Source organism: Papio anubis, chromosome 3, assembly GCF_008728515.1.
Source record: "Papio anubis isolate 15944 chromosome 3, Panubis1.0, whole genome shotgun sequence".
Lineage (NCBI taxonomy): Eukaryota > Metazoa > Chordata > Mammalia > Primates > Cercopithecidae > Papio > Papio anubis.
Genome location: NC_044978.1, coordinates 138,340,812 through 138,350,303, shown reverse-complemented (window position 1 = coordinate 138,350,303; position 9,492 = coordinate 138,340,812). Strand labels below are relative to the sequence as shown.

At 36.2% G+C, this 9,492-nt stretch overlaps 1 pseudogene; it reads right to left on the bottom strand.

The window, feature by feature from the left end:
- Positions 1 to 2,471: 2,471 nt before the first annotated feature.
- On the bottom strand, positions 2,472 to 3,246 carry LOC116274200 (annotated as a pseudogene).
- Between the last annotated feature and the right edge of the window lie 6,246 nt (positions 3,247 to 9,492).

Genomic DNA, 9,492 nt, shown 5'->3' with positions numbered 1-9,492 from the left:
ATTTATTATTTGAACCGTGCAGACAATTGTCATCAGAGAAGTCTATCCGAGTGTAGTAGGGCCTCCAGTCAATGAAAACAACAACCTGTAACTAAGCACAGTACATACCTCTGCAGCTATTAACAAGATATATTGGCAGTAGAAGGAAAGGATGACAACTCTCATTGATAAATGGGAAACATCTAGGGAAGACCATTTGTTTCCATTGAAATAGAGATTTATTTACCTCCCAGGACACCTCTGTTCTCAGCTAAACCAACTCCTCCTCTGGTTATGTTTTAGTAATGGGGCTAATACACATTTGTCTGAATCTGTTCCTGCTGCTATAATAAAATATCTTAGACTGGGTAATTTATAATTGAAATTTATGTCTCACAGTTCTGGAAGCTGGGAAGTCCAAGATCAAGGAGCCAGCAGATTTGGTGTCTGGTAATGGCTCGCTCTCTGCTTACAAGATGGTGCCTCTCACAGTGTTCTTACATGGTAAAAGAGATGGAAGGGTCAGGTGGCTCTCTGAAGCCTCTTTTATAAGGGCAATAATTCCATTCATTGTTATTTAATCACTTTCCAAAAGGCCTCACCTCTTAATACCACCACAATAGGGATTGTTTCAATGTGGATTTTGAAGGGACATATACATTCAAACCATAGCTACTTGATATCAAACCAATATTCTACTTGAAAGTAACTGATGGAGAACAGATAGTAGCAAGAGCTACCATGAGTTCAGCAACACTTTGATATTTTACAACTTTTAAGAATATCTCCAGAAATAATAGCATTATTTAATCTATATTTGCAAATACTTTATTTATTCTGAATAAAGGTAGCATACCCCTTATAGTCAGGTGGGCTAGAGATTGAAAGTCACTATTCTAATCCAGTTCCTTCCCACCTTTTTGTATTATCTTGCATCAAGAAAGTCCTATTCTTCACTGGTCACTCTTGAAGTATGTCCTCTATATTCATGATTCTGAAACTGGGGTTCCTGGGAGGATTCCAAGGAAACCATCCTTATATATTTCAAAATGTGGTAGTGAACACATAGGCTTCTTATAAACTGGTAATTCCCAAAGCTGTGTGGAAATTTCCCTAAACTGAAGTTGTCGTTTCAGGAAAGAGACAATATGAAATTTATGAAAATATAATCTTTTTGAAGTGTTTAAAGACTTGTGAATTAGAATGTTTTGTCAAGAGTTCCAAAGAAAATTATACATTACTCTGATGCTGGGACACCTTAAAAAGGCAGAATATAAATGGACTTGAGTGATATGATATATAAAAATAGGCATTTCTTCAGTTTAAGCTATAGTCCCACAAAAATGTTTTCCTTTATAAGAAAGAACAAAAGTTATAAAGTGCGGAGGAGAAGAACGATTACCAGAATTTTCTTGTCTTAAATCAAATCACCACCAGAGAGCTATAAAAGTTTCTTTTGTGCTTTCCCAAGCATTAGTAAGAATGTTTATGGTTGGAAAAATTCATTTCCAAATATTTTTATGTATTTATTTTGCCATATGTTTGAAACTAGGCTTCTAACTGTCTCCCTGGATACATCAGTGAGTTTACAACAGTGATTATTTCCAAAGGAATCTTGGAGAAATACAAGAAAAATAATAATAAATGAAACAATACATGTGTGGTTTTCAAATGTGGACAGGTTTAATGTAAATTGAAGTGTTTGGTTTATTTTCCCTTTTGTAAAACCTTAGGAACAATTTTAATTGTAAAAATTAACTAGAGATCACCTAATGGTGTGTATTGGAATTAAGTTAACATTGAGACATACATTAGACAGCCTAAAAAGTCTTTAAGCTAAATTTACGAATAGCCCTTACACAGGAAAAATTGCCGGTGCTGAGCACTGAGATTCTCATTTCCTTCCAGCTGCTGATCTTGAGACCTCACTTCCTCTTCTTCCTCCAGCCCCGCTCCTACCTTTTTGCTAGCTCAGATTCCTCACACCCATTTCCCCAGTACTACTTCAGTGGAGAGTCTGTGGGAAGAGATGGCTGAGGACAAGGAAGGAAGGGAAGGTGACCCTCTGAAAGCTCTGCTTGTCCTTTCCATTCCACTACTGGGCTCATCTTATCTGCAGGGTCTCAGTACTAGTGTAGTATCTCCTGCCCCATCCAGAGCCTCCAGCTTATCCGACTTCATCACTTCCACTCCAGCTTCAAAGGTGAAATGCTCAGGATGGCTTTCCTTTCTGGAAAAAGAAATGTCTGAGGAACAATTTTGAATAGACGTAGTGGATCCGATTGATTTGATCTGACGCGCCTGCCCGCCGCTCGCCTGCCCGCCTGCCTGCCTGCCCGCCTGATTGAACGGGCGTTCTGCCTGCCGATGCGGGTGGCGGCAGCGGTGGCGGCGGGCGGCGGCGGGTGGCAAACCGCCCGCCTGCCTGCCTGCGTTCTGCTGATCACGGCGTGGCGGATCCACTCCCTTTCATTTATTGACTTTTCATTACTTTAAATCCTTGAGGGGTCCAGCATCACTCAGATTCTGTGTCCAATAGCCTTAGCAGGAAGGTTGCTTTGGAATTTGGCATGAACCATGCCACTGTTTCCATGGGCCGGAGTAACCTTTCCCCAGATTACTCTGGTTTTGTTTGGTTTGCCATCAGGAGTCACTGTGTTGTTCTTTGCTTTATATACATAAGAGCATCTCTTGCTCAAATAGAATTCTGCTTCATCTCCGGAATAAACACCTTCAACTTTAAGAAGAGCTGTGTGCTCCCTTTGATTCCGGCGACCCCGCTTATAGCCCGCAAAATGGCTTGGACAACAGCCTTCCAGACATATTTCCTTTTAGAAGTCCTATTCCCAGCAGGCCTCCCCAGGATCCAAGATGTTGGGAAGACAAAAGTGGTGTTGTATTTTCTTACAGTGTATAAGTTAAAGAAGATAAATAGGAGGCAGAGGAGGGAGTCTTCCTTATCAAAACGGAGGGCACGACTGGTAAAATTAGAGATGTAGATAGGTTAGAGTGATCACTTCACATAAAATAAGGAATGGTTAAGTTTATTAGTGGATTCTCTCCTTCCTTCCTCCCTCCCTTTCTTTGATTTTTCTTTCTTTCCTTTCTTTTATTATCTTAACAAATATTTACAGAGATCTACTATATACTAGGCACTGTGCTGGGTTCTAGGTTTACAATGTTTAAAGGAAATAATTATGCTGCATTCATCAGCATATTACAATTTTCAGCAGCTCAATATAAAAATGGTTTATTTCTTGCTTATGTCAAAGTCTTATTACGTGTTTTGGATATGCTGATTCAGATCTTCTGGTTTCCTAGAAGTCCACCCTTGGATACTTCACACTTAACAGGCTCATAAGTAAAAAGAGCACTTAAGGAAACGATAGCACGTGATGTTTTGTGGCCAGGCCTGGAAGTGGAGTGCATGATTTCTACCATTCCACTAACCAGAACCCAGTTGTGTAGCTCTACCACAAGTGCAAGGGAGGCTGAGGAATGTAATCATCTCATGTGAACAGGAAGAGAAAATGAAATTAGTGAATATCTAGCCAGTCTCTGCTACATTTGCCCTTGTGAAGTTTAAACCTGTATAATCACAAAACAATGCAAAGAATGGCTCCTGGCACCTACTAGGCATTGTTTAACTAAATTTGTTGGATGAAAAAGTAAGAGTGTCTGGAGGACAGGGTGTGATGAAGTGAGATGGAGAAAAATAGTGGGAGTTGTGTAAGAAGTTGGATATGTTTCCAGTGTTTTCCAATGAGGGATTTTCTTAGAAATTTGGGTCAGACAATTCTTGGTTGTCTTAACTCCTCTTTTCATTACAAGCACTTTCAATGTGTCAAGCGCTGTTGTGAATGCTTTCTATATATTTAACTCATGTAATCTTCACAACAATCTTATGAGGTAAATGCTATTACTCTCATAATGATAAGAAAATCGAGGTACAAAGAAATGTAACTTTCCAGTCACACTCCAGTCATTGTGACAAGGAAGACACTCCAAATTTCCAAGTGCTGCTTAAGGATAAAGTACTTGTCAACCTGGTTGACAACATCTAGATGTTATTTCACTGTTATTGGATTTCTATTATCGCAGTTGAAAACTCGGTTGATCTGTATTTTAAGATGATCTGTATCTTTTCTCTGGCAACTCTTAAGATCTTCCTTTTGATACTTTGAAATTTCTCTACAGTATAACATGTATATTTCTTTTCATTTATTCTTTGTTAGATTAGTTAGCCTTCTGAATCTGAGGATTGATTTCTGTCATCATTTCTGGAAAGTTTTCAGCCATTATCTCTTTAAATTTTCTCTCCCAGTCTCTTTCTCTTTGTTGAACTTCAGTTAGATGCAGGTATGATTTTCTCTATCTATTCCATATGTTTCTGATCTTGTTCTTTCATATCACCTAGATCCTTGAGTCTCTAGCTTACATTTGTTATAATTTCTTTAGTTCTACTTACTTCCAATTTACTAATTCTCTTTCAGTCATTTCCAATCTGCAATTTAACCAAAACGTTGATTTGCTAATGTCAATTATTATATTTTTCATTTTTGACACTTCTTTTGATAATTTTTACAAATTTATTTAATAAATTTTTGTAATAGTTTGCTCTTTCATCATACTTTCAATGGATTATTTTATGTCTTTAAATATACTAACACTTATTTCATATTTTCCTTTGTTAACAATTCTAACATTTATAATTTTAAAGATTTTAATATAGTAGCCTGTTGTTTCAGTTGAGTTTCACTCATGGTGTCTTACTTTAATTTTTATTTAGTAATTTTTTCTTATGAGTTGATTTTCCTTGGAACTTTGGGACAATTATTTGTTATTTAAGTTTAATGTAACTTTTTTCAGAGAACACCACAATCTGGAATTACTTTAAATTTTTTATTGTGTTTTTTGGGGGAGGGGCAAAAATATTATGAATGTAGGCAACAAACCCATATGAGGGCAGACTTGTGATTACAAATTATTAGGATAAATTTTCTTTTTTTTTAATCTTCCCAGAATGTGGCAACTATCTTTGTCTGTGAGGACCATTATTTTTTCTTATTTCACCTAATATAGATACTGCCCTTTAAGTGTACAGACTTTATGGCAAGATCTCTGTCCCAAACTTGTATTCTGGTCAGGACTCCAGTTTTGTCTCTCGGTCTTATTAGTGGTCCATTAAAGCCCAGTAGAGCAAGACAGCTGAATAGAAGCCTCCAGCGATCATACCCTGCCCCCTGCAGGAACACCAAATTGAGCAACTATTAACACAAAAGAACACCTTCTTCAGAACCAAAAATCAGGTGAGTGATCACAGTGCCTGATGTTAATATACCAAAAATAACAAAACCAGAGGAATCACATTACCTGACTTCAAATTATACTACAGAGTTACAGTAACCAAAACAGGATTGTACTGGCATAAACACACACACACATAAACCAATGGAACAGAAGAGAGAACCCAGAAATAAATTCATACATCTACAGAGAACTCATTTTCAACAAAGATGTCAAGAATGTACATTGGGGAAATGACAATCTCTTCAATATGTGGTTCTGGGAAAACTGGATACCCATATGCATAAGAATGAAACTAGACCTCTATCTCTCGCCATATACAAAAATCAAATCAAAATGGATTAAAGATCTTGCACAGTGAAACTACTAAAAGAAAGCATTGGGTGAAATTCTCTAAAACATTGGACTGGGCAAAATTTTATTGAGGAATACCAAGACAGCACAGGCAACAAAGCAAAAATGGACAAATGGGATCACATCAAGTTAAAAAGCTTCTGCACAGCAAAGGAAACAATCAACAAGGAGACAACCCACAAATTGGGAGAAAGCATTTGCAAACTATCCATCTGACAGAGGGTTAATAACCAGAGTACCTGAGGAACTCAAATAACTCTATAGGAAAAAAGATAATAATCTGATTTAAAATGGGCAAAAGACTTGAACAGACATTTCTCAAAAGAAAACATACAAATGGCAAAAAGTATATGAAAAGGTGCTCAAATCACTGACCATTAGAGAAATGCAAGTTAAAACTACAATGAGATATCATCTTACCCTAGTTAAAATGGCTTTTATCCAAAAGACAGAAAATGACAAATGCTGGCAAGGATGTGGAGAAAAGGAATTACTTGTATACTGCTGGCGACAATGTAAATTTGTACAACCACTTGGAGAACAGTTTGGAGGTTCCCTCAAAAAACTAAAAATGCAACTACTATTTGAACCAACAACCCACTGCTAAGTATATGCCTAAAAGAAAGGAAACCAGTGTATTGAAGAGATATCTTCACTCCCATGTTTATTGCAGCACTATTCATAATTGCCAAGATTTGAAAGCAGCCTTAGTGTCTATCAACAAATGAATGGATAAAGAAAATGTGGCACATTCGTACATAACAGAACACTATTCAGTTATAAAAAAGAATTATATCCTGTTATTTGTAAAAACATGGATGGAACTGGAAGTCATTATGTTAAGTGAAATAAGCCAGTCACAGAAAAACACATTCTGTATATTCTCACTTATTTGTGGGAGCTTTAAAAAAAAAAAGTAAAACAATTGAATTCATGGAGATAGAAAGTATAATGACGGTTACCAGAAGCTGGGAAGGGTAGTGGAGGTGGAGGAGGAAGGGGAGATAGTTAGCGGGTACAAAAATATAGTTAGAATAAAAAAGATCTAGTATTAATAGCACAACAAGGTAATGAAAGTCAACAACAATTTATAGTACATTTCAAAATTCAGTTATTTTAACTAAACTTTTAGTTATGTGTATTATTGGCTGTTTGTAACCTCAAAGAAGGGATGAATGAGGAGGCACAGAATCATGGCCAAATAGAAGCCTCCAGCAATCGTTCCCCCTACAGGAACACCAAACTGGAAAACTATCCACCGAAAAAACACCTTCATAAGTACCAAAAATCAGTCCTGTGAACCAGCTATGTGAGCTACCCTGTTACCCTGTGGAAGGACCCATATTACAAGAAACTGAGGGCAGCCAACAAGTACCTGATGCCCTCAGTCCAACAGCTCAAGGGGAACTCAATCCTGCCAACAACCATTGTACAAGGAAAATAGAAGTCTTCTCATCATAAAATAATTTTGAGGCAAACATCCAATATAAATATAACATATAAAATGCAAAATCATGAAGGAAGTGATACTAAAGACCAGAATGTAAGGCTCATTCTCACAAATTATAGTGTTGGAAAGCTTATTTTAAAGGAGTTTTTGAATCTTAACACCAAAGCAAAGTAATCCAAAAGAAAAAGGGATAAATGCCTGAGGTGATGAATACCCCATTTCCCCTGATGTAATTATTATGCATTGTATACCTGTATCAAAATATCTCAGGTACCCCATAAATATATACACCTACTATTGTATTCATAAAAATTTAAAAAACATGGCTCACTTTCCATGTTCTTATTATTTCTAATCTCTGAAGGGTTCTTTAATTCCTCTGCCACTATTAATCAATAATTCTTTTTGAAAAGTATTTTATACAATATTGTTCAGTGCTTCCTACTAGGAATAATTTTTCTGAACATCAGACTGCCATATTTCTGGAAACAGAGGTTAGGACTGGATATCTTATCAGACCTTGAAGTCTTCACCTGCTGCATACTGTACACCTGCTTATGTGAACTAATGGATTATACAATATGTTTTAAACAATCACAAATGGACAACACATGAAAAGATCTCTGCAAAGGAGCCATAAATGGAAAATATTAAAAATGCAAGCACAGACAGACAACAAGGAAATTACGAAGCTGACTTTCTTCCTGCCCATCTTCGACCAGCTATGTTAAGAGATAAAAAGCAAATGATAATCTAATTGAATATGAGAGGAAGTAGTCTAATAATATTAGTCAAACAATCAAGAAGGCCATTTGAGAGATGAATTTAATCTACTATCGTTAGCAATAAGGTCTGTGCTAAGCAATAATTATACTAGATATCATACTAGATATTAGATAATTATAGTAATATATGATTTTACAGAGAGGCAATACATATTTGCATGCTTTCTTTTTCCTTACTTTGTTTAGTCATGGCTGATTTTTTAACAAGTTTGGAGACCACTGCTGTAATCAACTGGATTCCTTTTCTGTATGCAATAAAGAGCTACAAAAGGTTTTGAGCCAAAGAATAACATAATTATTTCGCTATTTGGAAGGATTAATTTAATTGTAAAAATCAAGATGAATAAGAAAGAGCACGAGTGGGGTGAAGAAGACCAGTCTCTAATAATCTGACTTAATGTTCAGGACAGCTTCCTTTTGTGTGTCCTCAAATACAGTTTGATGGCAATTTCCATCAAACCTGAAGTCTGATTGTCAGTTCAATTAAAATTACCATTAGTTATGGCATGCCAGTGAATTGGCTTTCTTAACCTTGCTTTAAAAATCATTATCCCCAACACAATTTATATTTTTAAAAAAACTGTTTCATAATCATGACCCAAAAAAGTCAAACTAGTGTTCAAACATAACTTTAAAAGAATGTTTACCAGCAGACATGGAACATGGTACATAATAATTAATTGAATTTAATTTTGTTTGGAGAGTATAATTGCTACAGCCAGTGTGTTGTGGTCCAGACTAAGAGAGTGAAACTTGCAGAAGAAAATTTACCAATTCTGGAGCTTGTTTCTTTGTGAGATGGTTCATATTCATTCACACAATTTATGATTTCTATTTATTTCTTTTGAGGAGATAAAAATCAGGAGTGGTTGTGTGCGGTGGCTCACACCAGTAATCCCAGTGCTTGGGAGACTGCTTGAGCCCGGGAGATGAGTTACAATGAACTATGATGGTACCACTGCACTCCAGCCTGGGCGACAGAGACGGACTTTGTCTAAAAACAAAAATAGAAAAAGTCAGGAGACTAGGACAAATGTACAGCTATGTGTCTTCACAGCATTATAGTTAGGTAAGTACATGCAGATTCAACATGACAATCCTGGACCTTTTTCCACGTTGTTACATACTTTTTCTCTGAGCAGCCCAACCAGGAAAAGCAAGGTTGTATCACTTTTATCACCAACAGTGTGGACACCCTGAGTTTCTTGCTGAGGGTGTCTATATTTTTTCCTTTGGAATAAAAGCTGTAATTGACAGAAGAATTAAAGAGATAAGAGAAAAAAAAGATACTAAAAGGAAATGAGACTAGTTTGATTTTTTTTTTTTTTTAAGATAAAAGATAAAGGAGCCGGAAAAAGAGTTCTCAGTTTGACTAAGCCTGTTTACATGGTAACACTGAGGGTGGTCATTAAATATTTTGGTAGGCTGAGAATGAAGAAAAGCAAACACAATCAAGGAAATCAAGAAGATATTTTACTCCCTGGCACAAAAATTACCAATGATTCTCAATCCATTAAATAATTCCAAATTAAAGGTTTTTCTTAAAAAAATTAACTTCATATGAATTTCATAGCAGAGCAAAATAAGACAATTTAACATTAATGCACAACTGATGAT